At 41.5% G+C, this 25,590-nt stretch overlaps 1 protein-coding gene across 10 annotated transcripts in view; it reads left to right on the forward strand.

Annotated features, from left to right (window-relative positions):
* Positions 1–25,590, forward strand: part of RAD51B (RAD51 paralog B) — a 560,435-nt gene that overhangs the window by 253,574 nt on the left and 281,271 nt on the right. The window lies entirely within an intron of this gene.

Here is a 25,590-nt window from a genome sequence, read left to right on the forward strand (position 1 = left end):
CACAACAATATTTCCATGAGTAAGGCAGAAAACTCAGCATCCCACAACCAGTCAGAATTCCTAACCAAAAACCAGAACTAAAAAAATCCTGGTAGCCAAGTCTGCTAAGGTCACAGAAATTCCCATGCAGCACAACCTGACCCGGTGGCTGTGGTTGGTGCAGAATTCTGTGGCATGATTGCTGAAATGTGTGAGACCCTATCAGCATCTAATACCTCTGCTCTGAAATCTGCACTGGTTGCTGATTTGCTACCAGGCCAAGTTTAAGGTATGCTTTCCATTTTATGGGTGCCACATAGTACTTGTTTCTTGTAAGAAATCAGTCCTTTAGTGTGGCAGCACCTACGCTTTGGAACTCCTAGTCTATTGACATTAGGCAGTCACCTTCATTGTACTCTTTTCAGCACCTGCTCAAAACATTTTTGTTTAGGCAAGCCTACACAGGCATGTAGAAGCTATTGTGTTTTTTATCTGTTTTTAACTCATTGTTGGTTTTATTATTTTGAATGTTTTTAAATACCTGTCTTTCACTGTTTTTGCCAATAATTTTATTGTTTTAATTCTTTCTGTAAACTGCTTTGAGATTTTTTACAATAAATTGGTATATAAATGTTGTAAATAAAATGCATAAATAGATTTTGGAGTCACTGTGGCCCTTGAATCTCTTTCCACTTTTAGGAACAAAGGAATCTGCCTTATACTGACTCAGGCCATTTGCTACCATCTAGCTCAGTATTGATGACATGGACTAGCATTAGCCCTCTCTAATAGTCTTTTCCAGAAATTGAATTTTGGACCTTTGCATGCAAAGCATATGCCCTACCACCGAGCTACTCCTGTTTTAAAAAGTATTTTTTACACTTGTTCTTTTCAATTCACTAATGAATGCACATCATATCTAGGGCAGATCCACACCATTCATTTAAAGCACATTCAACACACATTTGAAGCACATGAATTGCACCACAGAATCATGGAAACTGTAGTTTGTTACGGGTGGTGGGAACTGTGACCGTGAGGGGGAAACTGCACTTCCCAGGGTTCTTTAGGGGAAGTCATGCACTTTAAATGCAAGTTGGATGTGCTTTAAATGTATTGTTTGGATCGACTTAATAAACTTTGCCTGCATGTAAATCGTTTTAATTATTTTTTTAAAATGGAAATGAACTATACCGTTTACTGGGTGACATGGACTACTCACCATCTCTCAGCCTGATCTGCCCCTCAGGAGGAAAACAACAGAGGGGAACCATGACCACACCAAGGAAGAAGTTAAAATGTAGAGGAAATAATAATATACAATCACAGTATAAAATCAGATACTTATTGGGACATAGTATGAAGAAATATTTATATAAGCATGATGATCAAAGATGTTTATTATTTACACAACCTGTAAAGATATTTATAGTGCAATCCTATGATTGTTTACTCAGAAGCAAGTCTCAATGTATTCAATGGGATTACTCAATTTATTTATTTTATTTATTTATTTGTTTCATTTTTAAACCGCCCATAGCGAGTGGCTCTCTGGGCGGTGTACAAAAGATTAAAATACAGAATATCACAATAAAATCAACCTACCAACAGTAAACATAAACAGCAAACAAAAAAAGATTTAAAATTATAACATTAAACGCTTAAAATGCCTGGGAGCATAGCCAGGTCTTAACCTGGCGCCGAAAAGATAGAAGTGTCGGCGCCAGGCGTACTTCTTTGGGGAGGGTGTTCCACAGTTTGGGGGCCACTACAGAAAAGGCCCTAGATCGAGTAACTGTCCTCCGGGCTTCCTGATGGGTTGGTACCCGGAGGAGGGCCTTAGATGCTGAGCGAAGTGACCGGGTCGGTTCATAGCGGGAGAGGCGTTCCACAAGATACTGCGGTCCCACGCCGTGTAAGGCTTTATAGGTCAAAACCAGCACCTTGAATCTGGCTCGGAAACAAATGGGTAGCCAGTGCAAACGGGCCAGAACAGGTGTTATATGCGCTGACCGGCTGGTCCTCGTCAGCAGTCTGGCTGCTGCGTTTTGCACTAGCTGAAGCTTCCGAACTGTCTTCAAGGGCAGCCCTACGTAGAGCGCATTACAGTAATCCAACCTAGAAGTTACCAGAGCATGAACAACTGAGGCGAGGTCATCCCTGTCCAGATAGGGGGGTAGCTGGGCTACCAACCGAAGGTGGTAGAATGCATTCCTTGCCACCGAGGCCACTTGCGCCTCAAGAGACAAGGAAGGATCGAAAAGAACCCCAAGACCTACGAACCTGTTCCTTCAAGGGGAGTGTAACCCCATCCAGAACAGGTTGAACATCCACCATCCGGTCGGGAGAACCTCCCACTAACAGCATCTCGGTCTTGTCTGGATTAAGCCTCAGTTTATTAGCTCTCATCCAGTCCATTGTCGCAGCCAGGCAACGGTTCAGTACATTGACAGCCTCACCTGAAAAAGATGAAAAGGAGAAGTAGAGCTGCATGTCATCAGCATACTGATGGCAACGCACTCCAAAACTCCTGATGACAGCACCCAGAGGCTGCATGTAGATGTTAAAAAGCATGGGGGACAAAACCGACCCCTGAGGGACTCCACAATGGAGAGTCCAAGGTGTCGATCAATGTTCCCCAAGTACTACCTTCTGGTGACGATCCGCCAAGTAGGAGCGGAACCACTGCCAGGCAGTGCCTCCAACTCCCAACTCCGCGAGTCTCCCCAGAAGGATACCATGGTCGATGGTATCAAACGCCGCTGAGAGATCAAGGAGAATCAACAGAGTCACACTCCCTCTGTCCCTCTCCCGACAGAGGTCATCATACAGGGCGACCAAGGCTGTTTCAGTGCCAAAACCAGGCCTAAAACCGGATTGAAACGGATCCAGATAATCGGTCTCATCCAAGAGCACCTGGAGTTGAGCGGCGACCACCCGCTCCAGAACCTTGCCCCAAAAGGGGACATTCGCCACCGGTCTATAATTGTTCAAGTTATCTGGGTCTAAGGAAGGTTTCTTTAAAAGAGGTCTCACTACTGCCTCCTTGAGACTACTAGGGACTACTCCCTCACTCAAGGAGGCATTTATCACTTCCTTGGCCCAGCCGGTGGTACTAGTCCTGCTAGCCTTCACTAGCCAAGATGGACAAGGATCTAGAGCAGACGTGGTCGCCCGCACCAATCCAAGCACCTTGTCCACTTCCTCAAGCTGCACCAACTGAAACTCATCCAGTAATGAAAGACAAGACCGTGTTCTGGACACTTCAATGGATTCATCTGTCATAACATCAGAGTCTAGGTCCCTACGGATGCATGCGATTTTATTTTGGGAGTGCCCTGTGATGTCGTTGGGGAAACTTGCACAGAATTGCAATCTCAAGTGATAAGGAACTTCACTCACCCATCCCAAAATTCAGAATCGTGCCACTTTAAGCTGTTATGCAACTATATACTTGTCTTTATGGCTTTTGGATTTTAAAGGGATTTATTTCTTATTGTGAGCTGCCTTGGTTTCCCATCTGCAACCCTACCTCACAGGGTTGTTGGAAAGACTCCATATATACACACACACTGGAGATGTAAAAATGCATAAACCCATATAATAGTTTATTGTTGGTCATTGCAGAACATTTTAAAAAAATCAGTATTAGTTTCCTACAAAATAAAGCAGTGACACCTAGGCAAGACCTGTTTAATTACTTTAAAAATAGGATTGGAGGGGGAGAGAAAGATTTACAACGCAAACACAATTGTTTGCTATGTCCACTCAAAAGTCCCATCAATTTACACCACAATCCTAACCATGTCCACTCAAAAGTAAGTCCTATTGAATTCAATGGGGTTTACTCTGGATATATGGGATTAGCATTGCAGCTTTACTCCCAGAAAAGTGAGTGTTGGATTAAAGCTTCATATTGGGAAGGTTTTCAAAACAGTGCCCTCTTCAACGGCTCAGGAAAATTTAAACTTCTTTGACTGCTGCACACAAGAGAGAAGACTGAAAGCTATATACTTAGTTTATGAGATTTTCAAATAAACTGGAAAAAACAACAGTTTTCTGGCCTTGCAATGGGATCTAGCTACTGCCTAGTCAACAAATCCCTTGTCAATCACAACCCTGACTTCACTTATTGGCTTCAAACCTGAAAGGGCGGGGTTAGAGTAGCCAGCTACGAGCTTATTTAATAGAAGTTGCGGGATGGCGGCGGCTGATGTTTTGGTGTATATCTTGTGAACCAGACCATCTAGAAAACTGGAGACCTGGCAACCCTGCTCAGCACCCTTAGCAAACTCTATTCACAGATTCTTTGTGGGAAGCCATGACTGTTTAAAGTAGTATGATACTGCTTTAATTGTATAGTGGAGATAGGTCCTGAGAAGTGACTGTGTACCCTAGAACCTTCTCTCTCTCTCTCTGTCTCCAAAGAAGAAAATACTTAACTACGGTACTGTTCTAGTGTCTGAATTTCAGGTACGTTACTCCTTTCCTGTTTAGTTTGTGGGCTGGCAGTTTCTTTTTTGGCTTATGTGTAATTACTGTTTGTCCCATTTCAGGGGTTATTTTTTCTCTCCACTCACTTGAATCGCTAGGGAATTGCTTCAGCAATATTGCTTTATTTTCTAAAAACTGTATACTGTAGTTTGATATCCAGGGATTATCACGCGCTACTTAAAATGAAATTCCTCAGTCGGGATGTATGTCATACAGAAAACTGGCTTGATCTAGGTTGTGGCTTATCTTCATTGCTTTGAATCCTCTGGACTTTTTCTGTATAATGATAATGAATATTTATTCCACTTCCTTGGAAAATGAGCTGATTCCCGTCCATTCCCTTAAGGACAACAAGTAAATTATTTTTTCTGACTGATATACCCAGTTAGTCAATCAATTGTAAACCACCCAGAGAGCTTCGGCTATGGAGCGGTATACAAATGTAATTAATTAATTAATTAATTAATTAATAATTAATATTCTCAATGACTTAAATGCACATAATTAATTTCCATTAATTGATCAGTTGTTGGAAATCAAACACCTGTTCAGTTATCAAAGCTCAATCAATATACTGATATTTTACAATACTCTACTAATTGATAATTTACCCAATCCAGTTTGATTCAATTAAACTTTCACAATCTCTGGATCATTTCAGGAGTCTTGTTTTTAGGCCTTTGCGGACTATATTTTGAGTTCTTTAGTTTGTCTATAAATTGTGCTTGGCTATGATGATCCATCTCAAGCCACTTGCTCCTCAACTTGGGCCCTAACCCTGCTTAGGCTTCCCACTTACCTGTATATTCTACTTATTTCAACAAATGCCCCATTTCTTCTTTAACCACCTTTAGTATCCTTGAGATATCCCTCTTTGTCCATCTCTATGGGAATCAACGTTTGCCAGTGCTCTCCTGATGGACCTCTCGGTTGACTCTTCAACTCCCTGAATATGTTTTGGGTCCAGTGTGATTACACAGGAATCAGTAGGAAGCACCCTCAGTTCTTCACAGCTCATGTAGCCCTATGAGCTATCCATGCTGCTGCTGCTGCTGCTGCTGCTGCTGCTGCTGCTGCTGCTGCTGCTTCCCTTTCTAGTACACACATCTCTCTATTCTGCAATGCTAGATCTGTTTTTCTGTCCTCTTCCCCACCCAAAAAAACTGCTGCATGCAAATAGATAATACTGTAGTTTATTTGCGTTGCATGGTGTTACCATTCAAACTAAAATATCTTAGAAAATAGGGTATTTGTAGCCACATCATTTTTTTTTAAAAAAAAGAAAGATTAGAGCTTCACATTTTATAGCATACATAAGTGATAGGATGTTTGTTACATTATACAGTCACAAGAGTGGCTGTATGTTATAGCCAGCATGGATTTTCACATTCCGACATGTTAAACTGAAAATATCCCCATGCCATTCTGCTGCTGCCCATAAGCTCATTTCAAAACAACATCTTACAAAATTTATAGTTTTGAACTCAAAAACAGTTGCTTAACAACCGTCTATGTTTTCATGGCAATACACAAAACATTCAGAGAAAATCCAGAGTCCAAAGTGTAAAACAATAGGAAAAAAATCCAGACCCCTGTTGAACTTTTTTCTGTCTGTGGTCTTATAATCTGTTGAAATTAGAGAATTCTGGGGAGTGTACCTCTGTGAGGGAAATAGGGTGTCTCCAGCAACTCTCAGCACCCTTCACAAACTATACTTCCCAGGATTTGGGGGTTCAAAAAGGAATAAAGGTCTAGTGTGTATGTGGCCAGGGACAGCTTTGGTTTAAATTTGGGTGGAAGAATATTCTACATGGTGTAGAATAAAAAGATGGGGGAAACCCTGAAAAATAATGATACTATTAACAATGTTTTTCTTTCGGTAAGGAAAGGGGCTTTCCCTCTGCCTAGTTACCTCCCACCCAATCTCTTCCACTTCCCTTCCCCTATGTCGCCCCTCCCCTCCCCCCTCCATTTCTCTTCCCCTTTCCAGCCCTCCCTCCCTCCCCCCATGCTCAGTTTCACCTATCCTAAGCATAATTGTGCAGGAGTAAATCCCATTGAACTCAATAAGCATGCAAATGATCAACCCTGCCTCTCCCCTCCTCCTCCCCTCTCCCTCTTCTTCCTCCACTGCCCACTCCAGGCCTCCGTCCCTCCCTCTCCTGCTCCTCCCCTATGGTCAGTTTCACCTGTCCTAAGAATGATTGCAGGGGAGTAAATCCCATTGAACTCAATAAGCATGCATATAATCAAACCATACCCATGATCGGTAAAAGTTCCAATGAAAAAGGAAAATTTACACAGAACATTTTAAGAGTTATATACTTTTTACTTTAGAACCCTGAGCGCCTCAGTGCCCAGTTTCCTCAAGGAGCACTCTTCATAATTTCACACACATTCATTAAGTTCAGCAGTTGAATGGTTTCTCAGAGCCCTGAGAGCCATAGCACACAATTTCCTCAAGGAACAAACGCTGCCAGCTAACATTATGAAGAATGCTTCTTGAGGAAGTTGGATATTGTGGCTCTCTAAAGCTTTTAAACCACAGAATGTGCTTTTTCTGTGGAGAGGTTTGTTTTGCCAGCACTGGGAAGCGGAAGGATGGTCATCAGAATGTATCAAGTGTGTAATATGGATTACTGAAGTTTTGTAAAGAATTTGCTTCATGAATGAGATCTTTTGTATTTGGCAAAGTGACAGGCTCCCCATCAGTCACTTCATTTTTCCAAGGACACATCCAGAATCTTTTGTGGACTTTTGGGTGCTTTTATTTTATTCCTGTATTTCAGATATCTTCAATATTTGAGACCCTGTTTATTGTGGAATAATGTTTTTGGGCTATTTGGTGTAATTTGATCAAAACATACACTTTCTTTATGTATATAATATAAATATCCATTGTTCCTAATTGATCACTTAAAAAAAAATTCTTGTGGGATAACCTTCCTTATAAATCTAACATACCAGCCGTGTGTCATCTACACTGGCTGCATCTTGATGTGTGGACAGCAGAGTGTACTGGTTTAAAGAGGGGTAAATCTTTTTTCTTAACATGCTGTGGAAGCACATGTGGATATTTATTTATTTATTAAATTTATATCCTTCCCTTCCTCCTAGAAGAAGCCCAGGGCAGCAAACAAAAACACTAATACACTTTAAAACATATTAAAACAAAACATCTTTAAAAATATATTAAACCAAAGCACCTTTAAAAACATTAAAACAAAACATCTTTAAAAATATCTTTTTAAAAAAGTGTTAATGATAGATATTCAGTAACCTGTCGCCTGTGAATAAAGTTGATTGTGTCTTTGCTATCTTTGTTGTTGGTTCAATCTCTTTACATGGGCTGTAGAAAAGTGTCCCCCTTCCTGCTCATTGGGCAAATTATACTTGAATACATGTTAATATAGAAAAGCTGTTGAGCCTCTGCTCACCCACGAGGGCTTGGGAGAGGGAAGACATGAGCTTCAGACTCCCCAGCTGCCTGGAGGTGCGGAAGACGCAGGAGTGGTGGAGTCTCAACAAGACCTTGGGAGGGAGTGTGAGGCTGAGTTCGGGTCAATTCCCACGGATGGCGCGATATCCGAAGAAGAGAGTGCACCACCCCCAGACAGATCAGGGGAGCTGTCGGAGGTTGCCTCTGAGCGTGCGTTAACTCCCTCTTCACCGAGCGGCTCGAGGGAGCCTCCAAGTGCGTCTCCGCCCCCCAACCTAGAGCCTGTTGCTAAGGAGTCAGTTCTTTCGGATGAGCCGCTGGAGGCACGCCCCCCCATCACCCTGCTCGCAACGCCATGAGAAACAGACAGGAGAGAGGTCGGACTTGCGCAGGAGTCAGAGATTACGATCAAAGATTTTCCCTACTTAAGACTGCGGCTTTCCGGTTTAAGCTGCTGAGTCAACTTCCTTCACACGTTGCAGAGCATGTCTAGAGTGTAGTTAGGGAATTCTAGTGAGCTAACGTAGAGATTCTTATGAAGCGCACTGCTTTTGATGTATCCATTACTTTAATAAAACAAGAGTTAATTGCACCTGTGTCTCAGCCTTGTGGATCCCACTCTGAACGGGACAAAAGCAGAGTATAAATAAATAAATGAAGTTTACTGGAAACAGTTGCTATTTTTTAAAAACAGCCAAAGTTAAATACTTTTTAAAGCTATTGATATCAATTGGAAAGATGCTTCATTCTCCCGCAGGACTTGATGTGCATACTTAAGTCACCATTAAAAGTGATAGGTCTTAAAAGTGGTTAATTATAGCAGAACTGAGCCTTTGTTCATTTGTCCCTTTCGTTACTCAATATTATAATCATATTCTGTGCGCTGAGTTATTCTGCAGTTGTCTAGAAGGATCTTCCATTCACTCCCCTCCCCCAAGGAACTGGCAAAAACTGCACTGTTGCATATTGATAGGCAAACAAAAAACATGTTTTGTATCTTTGTTTTGTTTATCGTGAAGATTTTATTCCTAGCCTTATCTCTTAACTATGTGGTGTGTGTATAACTGAAAGCTGGAATAGGATGGTGCATTTTCTCAACACTGAAATTTGAGCTGTCCAAGTTCAGAGAGTAGTTCCAGATGAAATGGTGGAATACTGTGTGATATATTCTCAGAAGCCACCAGTGTTATCTCATTGCTGGCTAGGCTGTATTTTGACATTTTATGGCATAAACAACATGCTTTTTGCAGTGTCCAGAGATTGCACAATAAGGCTACCATTAGAAGACACTACAGCATAGTGCTCCTCCTGCATCCCCCCTCTTCCCCTCTCCTTTTCTTTTGGAGATATACATGGCACTGTGGCTCGGACGTCATTTGTTTCCCACAGTTTTACTAGACACTGTAGTGGGCAGGGGAATAATCTTTCACAACGTGCTTGTTCATCTAAAATAAGCCCCTTTACTACTGTTGAGAGAGCTGGGCTCTCCCTGTGTGTGTATTCCTTTGCATGCTATTCATTATGAAGACCTCTGCAGCTTCTTGTGGACTTATTTTACGGCTGATTTGGGCATGTTTTTCTTTACAGTGGATTTCTGTGTCTACCTGACCAAATCAAGAAACATACTTATTTCTTTCACCCATTTATTAGAGCACATTTGGTTGACATCAAAAGAAAAAAATACATTTTTGAAGAGTGAAAATATATCCTAACTTTTCTAAGCATCTGACCTGAAGCATATCTATGTTTGCACATTTAAACATACGGGAACCCTGATTAGGCCATAACTGCCTAGATGTTTGTTACAATCAAGTGGTATATAAATTTTGTTGAATGAATGTATAAATAAATAGTTTCTAGTTGCATTGTACCTGTTTGCTTCAGGAAGCACTGATGTTTCCTGAAACAATTGCAATGAGTAGAGAGGTGAGTTGCCTCACACTATGATAACAGAAACGTTTTTTAAAAAGAGATATATTTGACAGACCATCATATTCAATGTACATCAAGTTCTTGAACTGTATTATTTTATATCATATTAGGGCATAGACCAAGGGTGGCGCCTCGTGGGCTATATCTATTCCCCCAAAAGTTTACGTGGTCCCCGCAAGACTCACCCAAATTTGTCATTAAATTTTGTTTTTTTAACTAGTTTTTTAAAAGAGCATTGACTACTCCCACTGTGATGCTATGATGTCAAGTTTTTTGTGTGTTAAATTTAAAAAATTTGTTTCAATTTTTAAAAAATCATTTTTATTTATTAAAATATATATATTTTAAAAGGCTACTTCTGTAGGTACCCTTTTGTGAAGCCAAAAGGTTTTTGTGACCCCACCACTACCAAGACCCTCCCAAAATTCCAAAAATGTTTTAATTTTTTTTTTTACTGAATTTAACAATGAGTGATAACAGCCCATTCACATGGCAAAGTATAGGAGGGATTAGAAGAATAGTTGTAAATAAGAGTGGAAAGGAAAAGGCTGATTGAATAAGAAGAAACAGCAATCACATTTATGAATCTATATGATAGTCATAAGGATTAAATGGCCAGATCCAAAACTGCTTACCTTTGTGAGCCCTTTGTACCTCATGGAGTGCATACTTTCCCTAAAGCTCCCGTCTGGAAAGTGGAAGTTGAAAAGTCCATGTGGATGTGTTCTGCTCACTACGGATCAATCTGGATATTGGTCTATGTCAAGGGAGCCCATGTCAAAGTGGATGTAGTGAAAACTGCAGTTCTTAAGGCTTCCTTCCAAACTATTCCATCAGCTACCATTAACTATTCTACACTATTTTAACTTATTGTTATGTTATCACTTCCCTGCTATTCCAGTTCAGTTTAACTGATTAACTAGAAACCAGATGCAATCACAAAGGAACCATGAACCTGGGAAGAATTGGGCCAGTTCCTCCTTCCTCTTTCCTTTCACCTTCACCCGGATACAGAGCATGAAACTTTGCTGTGATATCACATAGACAAGCAAGTGCTCAAGATCTGAAAGAGAAACTGTATGCTTTCTCGACAAATGCATATTCTCAAGTCCAAATTTGCTGGGCTAAAGTATATGTGGGCACTCAGGAGTTGGCATTTGCAGGGGAGAATTGTTGGATGCAATTGAGTTATTTCTGAACCTATTCCCCGCTTACCAATTCTCCTTTATAAATACACATCAGCACCCGAGCTTGTTTCCTATTTTGAAACCAGCTGAAGAGACATGAACTAACACCCAACTGGGGGGAGGGGGATTTGCAAGCATGAAAAGAGTTCCCTTCGGCCCAGCCTAGTCTGCCCTGCAAAAGCCAACTTAGTTCTCATGTTATGTTTTGCTCAGGGCTGTGGAGTCGGAGTCGGGAGCAATTTTGGGAGGAGTCGGAGTCGGGAGCAATGTACCGACTCCGACTTCCAAATAAATTTTGATTGACAAGAAGCAATTTTGGGTGGAGTTGGAGTCGGATAGTAGAAAAATAGAGGAGTCTGAGTCGGACAGTAGAAAAATAGAGGAGTCTGAGTCGGAGTTGAAGGTTTGGTGTACCGACTCCACAGCCCTGGTTTTGCTCCCACATTACCATTACAAAAAAACATAGGGTTGGGAACTCTTTGTATGTCTCATAATATGTAGTTCTCAGCTGTGAGGCATATGAATATATGAAGCTCTTTTCTCCTGAGTCACATATTGGGCCTTCTACCCCAGTATTATCAATTCTGATTGGCAACAGTTCCCCAAGGCCTCAGCAGGAAAGCTTTTCTTGGTACTGCTGCCTGAGATCCTTTCAACTATAAATGACAGTAATAGGATCTTTTGCAAGGTCTACTTTTGAGCTATGACCCCTCTACAAAGGTTGCAGGGGATCGCCGCTAGTTTCTCCATAGGATATCCCATTTTTCATTTATAATAAGATTGGGAGGGAAGAGGAAATAAGCAAACTCAGGGGCAAGTTCTTAGTTACAAATTCTTCTAATGATCAATGTTGGTGAAAAGGGTTGAGAGAGAGGCAGCAAAAGTTGCTGGTCTCTCAGCAGTTCTGATGACTTCAATGACCCTGACATAGATTGGCTACATGTGTTCCAGTCATGGCAAAGAAGTAAAACTTCTAGATACCCTAAATGACTATGCCCTAGAACAGTTAGTCATGGAACCGACCAGAGGGTTAGCTACTCTGGACTTAATCTTAAATGGCATCCAAGATCTGGTGCATGATGTGTTATCAAACCGATTGGGAGCAGTGACCATAATGCTATTAAATTAAGCATACATGTCCATAGCCAATTGCCAAGAAAATCTCAACATGGTCATATTTCACTTCAAAAGAGGAAACTTCCCTAAAATGAGGGGATTGGTAAAAAAAAGTTGAAAAGCAAAGTCCAGAGGGTCAGATCACTCCAAAATACTTAGGAGCTGTTTAGAAACACAAGATTAGAAGCTCAGCTGGAGTTTATACCACAGATCCATAAAGGTACTACCAGGGCCAAGAGAATGCCGGTGTGGTTAGCAAACAGAGTCAAAGAAACTGTTAGAGGCAAGACGGTTTCCTTCCAAAAATGGAGGTCTTGGGTAATGAAGAGAATAAAAAGGAACACAAAGTCTGGTGAAATAAATGCAAGACAATAAGGATGCTAAAAAGAAAGTTGAGGAGCACATTGAAAAAACATAAAACAAAAAATTATTTAAGTACATTAAAAGCAGGAGACTATTCACAGTGGAGGATACAGGGCAGATCCTTATACCTGAACTAACTTTTGCAGGAAGGGAGTCTAAGGAATTGAGGCAAACAGTAGTATCAAGAGATGAAATTCTAGGCTTAATAGACAAAATAAAAATGGACAAATCACCAGGTCCAGATGGCATCCATCCAAGAGTTCTCAAAGAACTCAAATGTGATATTGCTGATTTTCTGACAAAAGCATGTAACTTGTCCCTCAGATCCACCTCCATACCTGAGGACTGGAAAGTGGCCAGTCTAATGTCAGGGGGCATCCCAGAAATTACAGGCCAGAGAGCTTAAAGTCTGTCCCAGGAAAAATGGTAGAAAGTATTGTTAAAGATAAAATAACCAAGCATAAAAAGAGCAAGCCTTGGTGAAGCAGAACCAGCGTGGTTTCTGCAAGGATAAGTCCTGTCTCACTAATCTATTAGAGTTCTTTGAGAGTGTTAAGCATATAGATAGAGGTGATCTGATTGACATACTATACATGGACTTTCAAAAAGCTTTTGACAAGATGCCTCACCAAAGACTCTTGAGTAAGCTCAGTAGTCATGGAATAAGAGGAGAGGAATTAGTTAAGTAGCATGAAGCAGAGAGTAGGAATCAATGGACAGTTCTTTCAATGGAGGGCTGTAGAAAGTGGAGTCCCCCAAGGACCTCTATTTTTTAACTTCATAAAGATCTAGAATTAGGGGTGAGCAGTGAGGTGGCCACATTTGCTGATGATGCTAAACTGTTCAGGGTTGTTAAAACAAAATGGGACTGTGAAGAGTTCCAAAAGGGCCTGTCAAAACTGAATGAATGGGTGGTAAAATGTCACAAGCAATTCAGTGTAAACAAGCGCATATACATACTGGAGCAAAAAAAATTCATTTTACATATATGCTCATTGGATCTAAACTGGCAGTGACTGAGCAGAAATGAGAACTTAGGGTTGTAATGTGTAGCTCAATGATGATGTCGATCCACTGTGTGGCTGCTGTGAAAAAAGGCAAATTCCATGCTAGGGATCATTAGGACAGGAATTGAAAATAAAGCTGCTCATATCATAATGCCATTATTATACAGCTGTGAGAGTGGCTGTATATTTTAGCCAGCATTAAATTGAAAATACGCCCATACCATTCTACTGCTTCCCACAAGTTCATTTCAAAACAAAATCTTACAAAACTTACAGTCCTGTACTCAGAACAGGCGTTTCTAAGGTTTCATGGTGATACACAAAACAGAGAGAATTGTCAGTTTAAAGTGTAAAATAAGAGAAAACAAATCCAGACATCTGTTGGACTTTTTTCTGTCAGTGGTCTCATAATTTGTTGAAATTCATTAAAAATCAGCCATGGTCACAGAGTACCTGTCATCCTATTACTGACCTTGCGCCATAGTCTGACCTTCATCTTCTGCAGTTTAAAAGTAAAAAAATAATAATACATGGCTGATTCTTAATTAATTTAAGAAAATTAACATTGGAGTCAATCATAAGCGCAGGCATACTCAGTAAGAACTAACTGTCAGTGTTCTACGAACCTAACAGCTGTTTGGCATGGCTAATCAGGAGACTCCTATTCTCCTGACAGAGCTGCAGTGACCAGAATGGTTTAACAGTCAGCCCCTCTTCCCAGAAAATTCTGGGAACTGGAGTTCAGTTAGGGGAATAACAGTCTTCTAAACAACTCTCAGCATCCTTCACAAACTACAGAATTCTTTGAGGGAAGCCATGACTGTTGAAAGTGAAAAAAATGTCTGGTGTAGATATGGCCAGGGTCAGCTTTGGTTTAAATTCTTGTGGGAGACTACATGTGTCCGCTGTAGAATAAAAAGATTGGGGAACCCCCCCCCAAATTATACTATTTACAATGCTTTGCTTCTGCCCAATGGCCACCCACCCAATCTCCTCCCTTTCCTACCTCTACGCCTTCTCCCCCCCTCTCCTCGCTACCCATACCATACCTCCCTTCTCCTCTCCTCCCTCCCCCTCCCCCACATCAGTGATGCAAATGATCAAACCTGCCCTCCTTCTCCTCCCTTCCCTCTGCACCACCCTTCTCTCCTCCTTCCCCCTCCTCCTGTTTTAAAGTGTCAACATTTAAAAATACATTGTTTTTTGGGGGGAAATTCAACCAAAGCATTTTGGTAAACTAACACAACTCTGATTTATAAGATGTGCTAAAGTTTTGATCAAAGTGGTCCTTTAGGCCAATTACTTCACAGAATACAGGTGTCAAGGTTTATGTAAAAATGTGTGCAGGTAAGTGTGAGGCTATAACCTTTATAACACTTGTGAATTGAGGTGGGTTCCGTTGTAAAAACAATGTGCAGAAGAAAACAAGAAATGTCTGTTCTTTCATTAGATTCAGGAAAAAAGTACTATCATATTCCCTTATTTATTTGATGACCACTTTAAAATTGGATTTGGACTGTGGACCTCAGTGTATCAGGATCCAGTAGGTAGGCTTCTGAAAAATGGGAGAATCACCCAGTGGTTTCCATATTCAAAAAGAAGCTGGAATGGGCTCCCTCTATTTTTATTTTTATTTTTTGCTCTTTGTGCTGATGATGGAGCCTTCTTCAGAGAGTATAATATTGTAATAATTTAAACATAGAATCATAAAACACTCTCAGCATTGGTAAAGTTTTAGAACTAGTAAAGGAACCATTGACTTGCTGTCTCACTTTTTGGTTAAAATGTTAAGATGGTTCTTACGTTGCTAACACATAAATTAAACCTCCCCATTGCCTGTAGAAGATAACAGCCTTTTCTGTGACCTTCTTTGAATCAAACAAAAAGCTATTGGTAGAACAAAATTTCATAGATGTGGATTTGTTTGAAGAAAAAGTCAGCTCTCTGAATCGGGTAATTGGATAGCTGCCCTAACTGCCTTGAGGCTTCTACCAAATATCTAATTGCATTAGTAACATCATTGTCTAAATTAACAACAGGCAGCTTGCTGTTGTACCATTTCATTCTCAAGTGCTTTGGGATACAAAATCATGAATCTCCTGATTGAAGTGTACTAAGTAGCCTTTGCATAATGTTGTTTGGTAGAAAGTGTAACCTTCTACTGGATATCAGAGCATAGATATACATGCAAAATCTAAGAAGTTATAAGAAAGATTTTTGAAAGATTTTACAGCGGAGAGACAACCCCTTATAATAGCTCCCTTTTGCTGACTCTTTGTGAGATGCAATTAAAAAGACTCCAGTGGCATATGTGTTTAAGATCAGTATGTTCAGAGGCAAATAATATTTGGATGTGCTGGGAAGTGTGTTCAATTCTCAGCATCTCTGTTAAACAATGGTCTACAAATTTTGGCTAACATTGGTAGCCAAGTAATAGAATCATAGAGTTGGAAGGGCCTATAAGGCCATCAAGTCTTGTAGTGCTCAATACAGGAATCCAAATTAAAGCATAGCCGACAGGTGGCTGTCCAGCTGCCTCTTCAATGCCTGCAGCATTGGAGAGCTTACCACTTCCCTAGGTAATTGGTTCCATTGTTGCACCACTCAAAGAGTTAGGAAGTTTTTCCTGATCTTCAACTGAAATCTGGCTTCCTGCAATTGGAGCCCATTATTCCGTGTTCTGCACTCTGGGATGATTGAGAATAGATCCTGGCCCTCCTCTGTGTGGCAACCTTTCAACTACTTGAAGAGGGCTCTCATATTTTCCCTCAATCTTGTTTTCTCAAGGGTAAACATGCCCAGTTCTTTCAGTCTCTTCTCATAAGGCTTTCTTTCCATTCCCCCGATCATCCTCACGCCCTCCTGTGAACCAATTCCAGTTTGTCTGCATCTTTCTTAAAGTGTGGTGTACCGAACTGGATGCAGTACTCAAGATGAGGCCTAACCAGTGCTGAATAGAGGGGAACTAATACTTCACGTGATTTGAAAACTATACTTCTGTTAATGCAGCCTAAAATAGCATTTGCCTTTTTTGCAGCCACATCACACTGTTGGTTCATATTCAGCTTGTGATCAACAACAATCCCAAGATCCTTCTCACATGTAGTATTGCTGAGCCAAGTATATCTAGTCTTATAACTGTGCATTTGGTCTCTTTTTCCTAGGTGTAGAACTTTGCACTTATCCCTGTTAAATTTCATTCTCTTGTTTTCAGCTCAATGCTCCAGCCTATCACAATCCCTTTGAATTTTGCTTCTTTCTTCCAGGGTATTAGCTATTCCTACCAATTTTGTGTCATCTGCAAACTTGATAAGCATTCCCTGCACATTCTCATACAAGTCATTAATGAAAATGTTGAAGAGTACTGGGCCCAGGACTTAGCCCTGCGGTACGCTGCTTGTTATCTCTCCCCAGTTTGAGAAGGAACCATTGATAAGCACTCTTTGAGTACGATTCTGTAGCCAATTGTGGATCCACCTGAGAGTTGTTCCATCCAGACCACATTTAGCTAGCTTGCTCATCTGAATATCATGGGGCACTTCGTCAGAAGCTTTGCTGAAGTTGAGATATATTATGTCCACAGCATTCCCACAGTCTACCAGGCAGGTTACCCAATCAAAAAAAGAGATAAGATTAGTCTGGCAGGATGTGTTCTTGATAAATTCATGTTGGCTTCTAGTAATCACTGCATTGTTTTCCAGGTGCTTACACACTGACTGCTCTATAATCTGTTCCATAATTTTTCCAGGGATCAATGTCAGGCTGACTGGTCTGTAGTTCCCAGGTTCCTCCTTTTTGCCCTTTTTGAAGATAGGAACAATATTAGCCCTCCTCCAATCGTCCGGCACGTCACCCATCCTCCACGATTCCGCAAATATAATAGACAGTGGTTCTGAGAGTTCTTCAGCCAGTTCCTTCAATACTCTAGAATGCAGTTCATCAGGCCCTGGAGATTTGAACTCGTTCAAAGTGATTAGGTATTCCTTGACCGTTTGTCTATCAATGTCAAGCTCCAATCCTGTCCCTTCTACTTCATGTTTCCCAGGAGGTCACTGACCCTCTTTAGGAGTAGACTGAGCCAAAGTAGGAATTGAGCACTTCTGCCTTTTCTTTGTCATCTGTTATCATTTTGCCTTCCTCATTGCGTAGCCACCATTTCTTTTATGTCTTTTACTATGGATGTACCTGAAGAAAGCTTTTTTGTTGCTTTTGGCATCTCTCGCTGACCTCAGCTCATTCTCAGCTTTAGCCTTCCTGACGCTATCCCTACAATACTGTGCTACCTGTCTGTACTCTTCCTTTGTGGCCTGGCCTTCCTTCCACTTCTTGTATGTGTCCCTTGTTGTTTTCAGGTCATCCCTAAGCTTTCTGTGAAGCCATATTGGCTTTCTGCTGTTTCCCCCCTTTTTTCCTTGTTGGAATTGCTTGCCATTGCGCTTTTAGAATTTCCTGTTTTAGAAACTCCCACCCATCTTGGACTCCTTTTCTCATTAGGGTCGCTTGCCATGGAACCTTACTTACCATTGTTCTGGGTTTATTGGAATCAGCTTTCCTGAAATCCAGGGTGCGTGTATGGCTACTCTCAGCGACTGTTAAAATCAAGGATTCAAGTATGGTGTGGTCACTTTCTCCCAGAGTTCCATTAACTGCCAATTCATCCACCAAATCATCTCTATTGGTTAGAATCAATAGATGATGCTGTCCTCAATCCAGCGTAAAAGACCATTTTGATGCACCATAAATTCCCATTCTTGAGAGTACCCAGAGAGCAATCTACACAGATAAAACTCATTTGGACGTATGTAAGAAGAGCCCTGCTGGATTAGACCAAAGGACCATCTAATTCAGAATCCTGCTCTCACAGTAGCCAACCAGTTGCCTATGAGAAGCCCATGCCTCTGGTTCAGCATTAGATGAACAAGTCTTGGGCTTGTAAGCAGTCTCTCATCTCTCCTAGCTCAGCTATGAGGAACAGTTCAGAAGCTTTTTCTTCCAGTTTTAGCTAATAACAGAACTCCAACAAAATGTGATTGGTCTTAACTAAAGTTGAGAGAAACAAATGAACTTCAAGTCAGGATTTATGAACTTGGCTCCCAGCTCCCTAAACTATAGTTAATGTCAATTACAGTTTTTAAATTCAGAGCTAATGATAATCTGTGGTTAATTGGAAATAGAAGCAAAAGCTTCCAGTCATCCTGTTTTTCTGGTGGGAAAACCATGAGGTTTTCATGAGGCAGGGCTTGCATATGTTATGCTAAGCCTTAGTTTAGTGTTTCATCTGAACCAGACCACAGACGTGTGTGTGTGAGAGAGAAAGGAGCTCCTAGAGATATATTATTATTATTTATTATTTTTAAAACTTATATACCGCCGGACTAGCAATAGCTCTCTGGACGGTGAACATAGATACAATAAAATACAATATGGTACAAAAAAACCATCACAGTCTAAAATCAAATATCACAGTCTAAAACAGCAAAGGCTCAGAATCAAGTTTCAGACATTACAGTACATTAACAAAAATTAAAATTAAAATTAAAATGCCTGGGAATAAAGGAAGGTTTTAACCTGGCGCCGAAAGGATGACAGTGTCGGCGCCAGGCGGACCTCCTCAGGGAGACTATTCCACAGATCGGGGGCCACCACTGAGAAGGCCCTTGATCTTGTCACCACCCTCCGGGCCTCCCTATGAGTCGGAACCCGGAGGAGGGCCTTCGTAGCAGACCGTAGTGTACGAGCCGGTTCATAGCGGGAGAGGCATTCCGACAGATATCGAGGTCCTGCGCCGTATAAGGCTTTATAGGTTAGTACCAACACTTTGAATTTGGCCCGGAAGCATATTGGGAGCCAGTGCAAGCAGGCCAAGACAGGTGTTATATGGTCAGACCGCTTCGTTCTTGATAGCAGTCTGGCCGCCGCATTTTGCACCAGCTGTAACTTCCGAACCGTCTTCAGAGGTAGCCCTACGTAGAGCGCATTACAGTAATCCAAACGTGAGGTTACCAGAGCATGTACTACTGATGTAAGGTCCTCCCTACTCAGGTAGGGACAAAGCTGGGCTACCAATCAAAGTTGGTAGAACGCATTCCGTGCCACCGCGGCTACATGAGCCTCGAGTGACAGGGAAGAGTCTAGAACGACTCCCAGACTACGAACCTGTTCCTTCTGGGGGAGTGTAACCCCATTCAGGACAGGATATGTATCCACCACCAGATTGGAAAATCCATCCACCAACAGCATCTCAGTCTTATCAGGATTGAGTCTCAGTTTGTTAGTTCTCATCCAATCCATTGTCGCGTCCAGGCAACGGTTTAGCACATCGACCGCCTCACCTGAAGAAGATGAAAAGGAGAAGTAGAGTTGCGTGTCATCAGCGTACTGGTGACAACGCACTCCAAAACTCCTGATGATCGCACCCAACGGCTTCATATAGATGTTGAAAAGCATGGGAGACAAGACCGAACCCTGCGGGACCCCACATTGGAGTACCCACGGCGTCGAGCAGTGTTCCCCAAGCACTATCTTCTGGAGACGGCCCGCCAAGTAGGAGTGGAACCACTGCCACGAAGTGCCTCCAACTCCCAACTCCGCAAGCCTCTCCAGAAGGATACCATGGTCGATGGTATCAAAAGCCGCTGAGAGATCAAGGAGAATCAACAGAGTTACACTCCCTCTGTCTCTCTCCCAACATAGATCATCAAACAGGGCGACCAAGGCCGTCTCAGTGCCAAAACCGGGCCTGAAACCCGATTGAAATGGATCTAGATAATCGGTTTCATCCAATAGCGCCTGGAGCTGGTCAGCAACCACTCGTTCCAAGATCTTGCCCAAAAATGGAACATTTGCCACTGGTCTGTAGCTGCTGAAATTCTCTGGGTCCAGGAAAGACTTTTTCAGGAGTGGTCTCACTGCTGCCTCCTTCAGACAGCCAGGGACCACTTCCTCTCGTAAGGAGGCATTTATCACTTCCCTGGCCCAGCCAACTGTTCTCTCCTTACCTGTTTTTATAAGCCAGGAGGGGCAAGGATCCAGTACCGAAGTGGTTACACGTACCTGTCCAAGCACCTTGTCCACGTCCTCGAACTGAACCGACTGAAACTCATCCAACAAAACATGATAAAACTGTGCTCCAGACACATCACTAGGATTATCTGCTATAAAATGAGAGTCTAGGTCCCGACGAATGCATAAGATCTTATGCTGGAAGTGCTCAGCGAATTCATTGCAGCGGGCCACCGAAGTATCTGCAGTGTCCTGAGGGCCAAGAAAAAGAAGCCCTCAGACAACTCTAAACAGCTCCGCTGGGAGGGAGAGAGATGCCTTAATAGTAGCGGTGAAATATAATTTTTTTGCCGCCCTCACCGCTCCTACATACTACTTGGTGAAAGCACAAACCAGCGTATAATTGCATTCATTGGGAGTTCGTCTCCATCTCCGCTCAAGCCGCCTCCTGTCTTGCTTCATCGCCCTCAGCTCTGGAGTATACCAAGGTCCCTTTCACTTCTCTAAACTGTATTCTGTTAACATTTGCACTGCTGCCACATTGGCATCTGCAGTGTTCCTTTACTAGTGCCAGGAGATTCTGATCTGCCAGGAGACTCTGTCTTAGAGGGCAGAGAAATCTCCCTGATTAAGCAAAATTCATCCATCCATTCCACTAGGATGGGGTGTTTTCTAGAAGATTAAGACTGCCCTCTGCCCACTTTCGAGAATGGGAATTTACGGTAAGACATTTTCAATTTTAGATGGTCAGAAACATGAAGTCTGAGTCTTCAAAGCATCACATTCAATTTGTTGCGTTTGGCAGAGCCAGCATCTGATCTAAGCCTGGAAAGTAAATTGCCTCTCACCTCCCGTAGAGAATGTCTCTATGGGTCAGGGCTGAAATCCTTGGCAAAGCGTGCAAAGGAAGTTTGCATCAGAGCTGCCTCCACCACATCTGGCCTTGTGAATAAATAGGACATTTATTTCTCAGTGCAGCCAAATATCTGACATGCAGAACTACAAATATTCACATACCCCCCCTGTCCATCCCCCTCCGGTGTCTCAATATTTTTGAGTGCTTTAAAAGTCAACAAAGAAGAACAAGTTGCCATATTCACTTGACAAATTCTAGAAGAGACAAAAGACTTTTAAAATATTACAAAATATGTGTTTGTAGCTAATTGACTGCACGACTATTCCTTAATATCCAGCAACATCTGTCCAGTAATTCAAACACCCTGGGAGCATTGTATTTTCAGCTTGAGACACACTTCTTTTATAAACAATTGTTGATTGTTTCCTAAAGAAGCATTACCATGCTGCTGTTCTGACTTAAATGGTGCCAGTCTCTGCTTCAAAGGTGGACTGGATTGGGAAGATGAATGGAGGAGATCCAAATATTATTGTAACAAATATCAGTTTGGCTAGTGACTTGTTAAGGTTGAAACATTACAGGAAAAAAAGATACTAGGATGCATTCTGAATTTCTGTTTCACTATAATCTACCCATAATATGCATGGTTGTTGGGTTGTATCCTTTTCAGATAGCCTCACTACAATTTGCCACCTAAAAAAGCACAAAAGATCTTACAAGGTATTTGAATAACTTTTTTGCAATTAATATAGCTGTGTATGCTCCACTGCACAAATTGTTCAATACAGAAATGCAGACTCACAAGACTTTCAATACTGAAACTGGTTTTTAAAGGTTTTAAGAAAAGATGTTACAGCACATTTAATCAATCAATCTGATTGGCATAAAAGCTCTTTTTCAGTAGGGATGGACAAATATGTCAAATCTGGATTCTCTCAGTTTCTGATTTTTCCAATCTTAAGTTCAATTAAACACATTTCCGAATCAGTTTGCAAGATTTTATTTAAAGTTAACATAAACATTCACCAGCATTTTCATGCACATTTTTTCTAATATCCACATTGTTGCAAGCAGTTTCCCCTAATATGAACACCTGAAAGCAGCCACTTCCTTTCTCCTATCCAGAAAGTATAAATGACATTAGCACAGCTGTATGGTAAGAGTGGTTGTGCTGTCTGAGTGCATTCATTCATTTACAAAATATAAATGTTGATTTTTTTATACACTTTTTATATACTTGCAAAGGTGCTCATGCTAGTGTTTAAAGCTCTAAATTATTTAGGTCCCAAATATCTGAAAGACCTCCTCCTTCCCTAGAGACCCTCTCAGGTGTTGAGATCAGCAGAGGGGTCCCTTTTGGTAGTTGCACCACTCTCAGAAGCTTGGTATATTTTTAGCATCCACCCTATTTTGTGATTCTGGTTGTTTTTAATTGTTTTCAGCACTGTATTTTAAGGTTGTTGTAACCCATCCTGGGATCTTTGGGTTGAAGGGTGGGCAATGAATGATGATGATATTGCTTGGGATTTCAGTTTGTGTGACACAGTTCTGCTATGTTAATATCAGGCATGTGGGCTGTGGGCTATAAATCACAATTAAATTAAGTCTTAAAGCACATTTCACCAAATATTATTTGCATTGGTGAAAAGTAATGTCCATTCATTTTAATTAAATAATTTTTACACCGTTCAAATTGATTTAAATAACTCCTAATTATTTTGAGAGGTTTTGCGTTAGGTCTTGTTGATATTTTCATTTTAGATCATTTAATGATGATGGTGATAATAATAATAATGTACAAGAAGTTGTGTTCTCAATCAGCTAAGAACTAATAAACTAATGTTCATATATTCATGTGGATATGAACATAAGAAGATCCTTGCTGGATCAGATCAGAGGCCTATCTTGGCCAGCATTCTGTTCTCATAGTGCCCAACCAGATGCCTATGGCAAGTCACGAGCAGAACGAGAGCATAATAGCAGTCTCCTACTTGTGATCCACAACAACAGATATTCAGAGACATACTGTCTCTGATACTGGAGATAACATAAACATCATGATTAGTAGCCATTCTTAGCCTTCTCCATCATGAATTTCATTAATTCTCTTTTAAAACCATTTAAGTTGGTGGCCATCATCATACCTTATGGTGGCAAATTCCATAATTTAACTAAGCACTGTGAAAGGAGATATGTCCTTATGTTCACAGCATTAATGTTTTTGCACAATAGCTTTGTTTCCTCCCTTCCATATTGCAAATCATCCACATCTAATTCCAAAGGGTAGAAGCCATCAAAGTGAAGCATATGTAAGTCCTATTTGTTTTAAATGGAAGAATTAAGTACATTGAAATTAATTAGACTTCATTTGCCTAACTTTGGCTGGATCATGCCCACAGTGTTCTTGTGTGGCTGTATGTATACTATAGCCAGCGTGGATTTTTCGCATTCCACAATGTTAAATTGAAAATACCCCCATGCCATTCTGCTGCTTCCCAAAGGCTCATTTCAAAACAAACCTTACAAAACTTATAGTTCTGAGCTCAGAAATGCTTGCTTAACAACCCTCTAAGTTTTCATGGTGATACACAAAACAAGCAGAGAGAATCAAGACTCCAAAGTGTAAAACAAGAGAGAAAAAATCCAGAATCATGTTGGATCATGTCAGTGGTCTCATAATTTGTTAAAATTAATTACAAATCAGCCATGTTCAAAGAGTACTATTACTGACTTTGCCCCATATTCTGACTTTCACCTTCTGCAGTTTAAAAGTTTAAAAAATGCCTGGCTGATTTTTAATTAATTTAAGAAATTTAACATTGGAGTCAATTATAACGGTGGGCATGCTCAGTCAGAACCAACTGTCAGTGTTCTAAAAGCCAGACTCACAGGTGTTTGGCTTGGCTAATCAGGTGGCTACACCACCACACCCACGCCAGACCTTTATTTCACTTTAGACAGTCATGGTTTCCCCCAAAGAATTGTGGGAAGTGTAGTTTGCGAAGAGTACTGAGGGTTGTTAGGAGACTCCTATTCTTCTGACAGAGCTCCAGTGGCCAGAGTGGTTTAACAGTCAGCCACTCTTCTGGAGATTGTAGCTCTGTGAGGGAAATAGGGCCTCTCCTAGCAACTCCCAGCACCCTTCACAAACTCCACTTCCCAGGATTCTTTGGGGGAAGCCATGACTGTCTAAAGTGAAATAAAAGTCTGGTGTGGATGTGACCAGGGACAGCTTTGGTTTAAATTTGGGTAGGAGACTACATGTGCCTGCTATAGAATAAAGGTTGCCCCTTCCCTCCCCTTCCTTCACCCCTCCAACCCTCCCCCTCTTCCCCATGGTCAGTTTTACCTATCTTAAGCATGATTGCATGGAAGTAAACCCCATTGAACTCAATATGCATGCAAATGATCGGACCTGACTTTCCTCTCTCCCCTCCCTTCTCCCTCCTCCTCTCCCCTCCCTTCTCCCTCCTCCTCTCCTCTCCTTCTCCCTTCTTCCTCCCCTCCACTCTTCCTTTTCCCTTCTTCCTCCCCTCCACTCTTCCTTTTCCCTTCTTCCTCCCCTCCACTCTTCCTTCTCCCTTCTTCTGCCTCCTTTCTTGCCCAGCTATCCCCTTAGGATAGTTTCACCTATCCTAAGCATGATTGCACGGGAGTAAATCCCACTGAACTCAACAATCATACAAATGATCAAACCTGCCTCCTCCTCTCCTCTCCCTCCTGTCTGCTCCCCTCTGCCCTTCCTCCTCTCCTCCCCCTGACCTTCCTGCTCCTCCCCTCCCCCATGGTCAGTTTTACCTATTCTAAGCATGATTGCAGGGAAGTAAATCCCATTGAACTCAATATGCATGCAAATGTTCAATCCATTCTCAGCAAACTTGCACAGGATCCCATTTCTTAACTCCCAGTTTAAAAAGCAGAGAAATTCACAAATAGGCAAAAAAACCCTTGTGGTTTAAGAATGTACTTATAGCCAACAGATGTTTCTATCAAACTTTAAAAAGCAGGGAAATTGGGCAGCTATAATGAATGCACCAGGGGAGCAGGAGACCTGACCTCCTCTCTGAGATATTGGACTGCCCTACAAATTTGTCAAAATGCAAACACAATTTGGGTTGGTCTTGTAGCTTGGAAGAATTTGGTAATGTGTCTCTGAGCATATAGTGAGTGCTGGTAACATCCGCAATCAGAACTACATCTCCAAAGATGGAGAAT

This window comes from Rhineura floridana, chromosome 2 (genome assembly GCF_030035675.1).
Source record: "Rhineura floridana isolate rRhiFlo1 chromosome 2, rRhiFlo1.hap2, whole genome shotgun sequence".
NCBI classification, from domain to species: domain Eukaryota; kingdom Metazoa; phylum Chordata; class Lepidosauria; order Squamata; family Rhineuridae; genus Rhineura; species Rhineura floridana.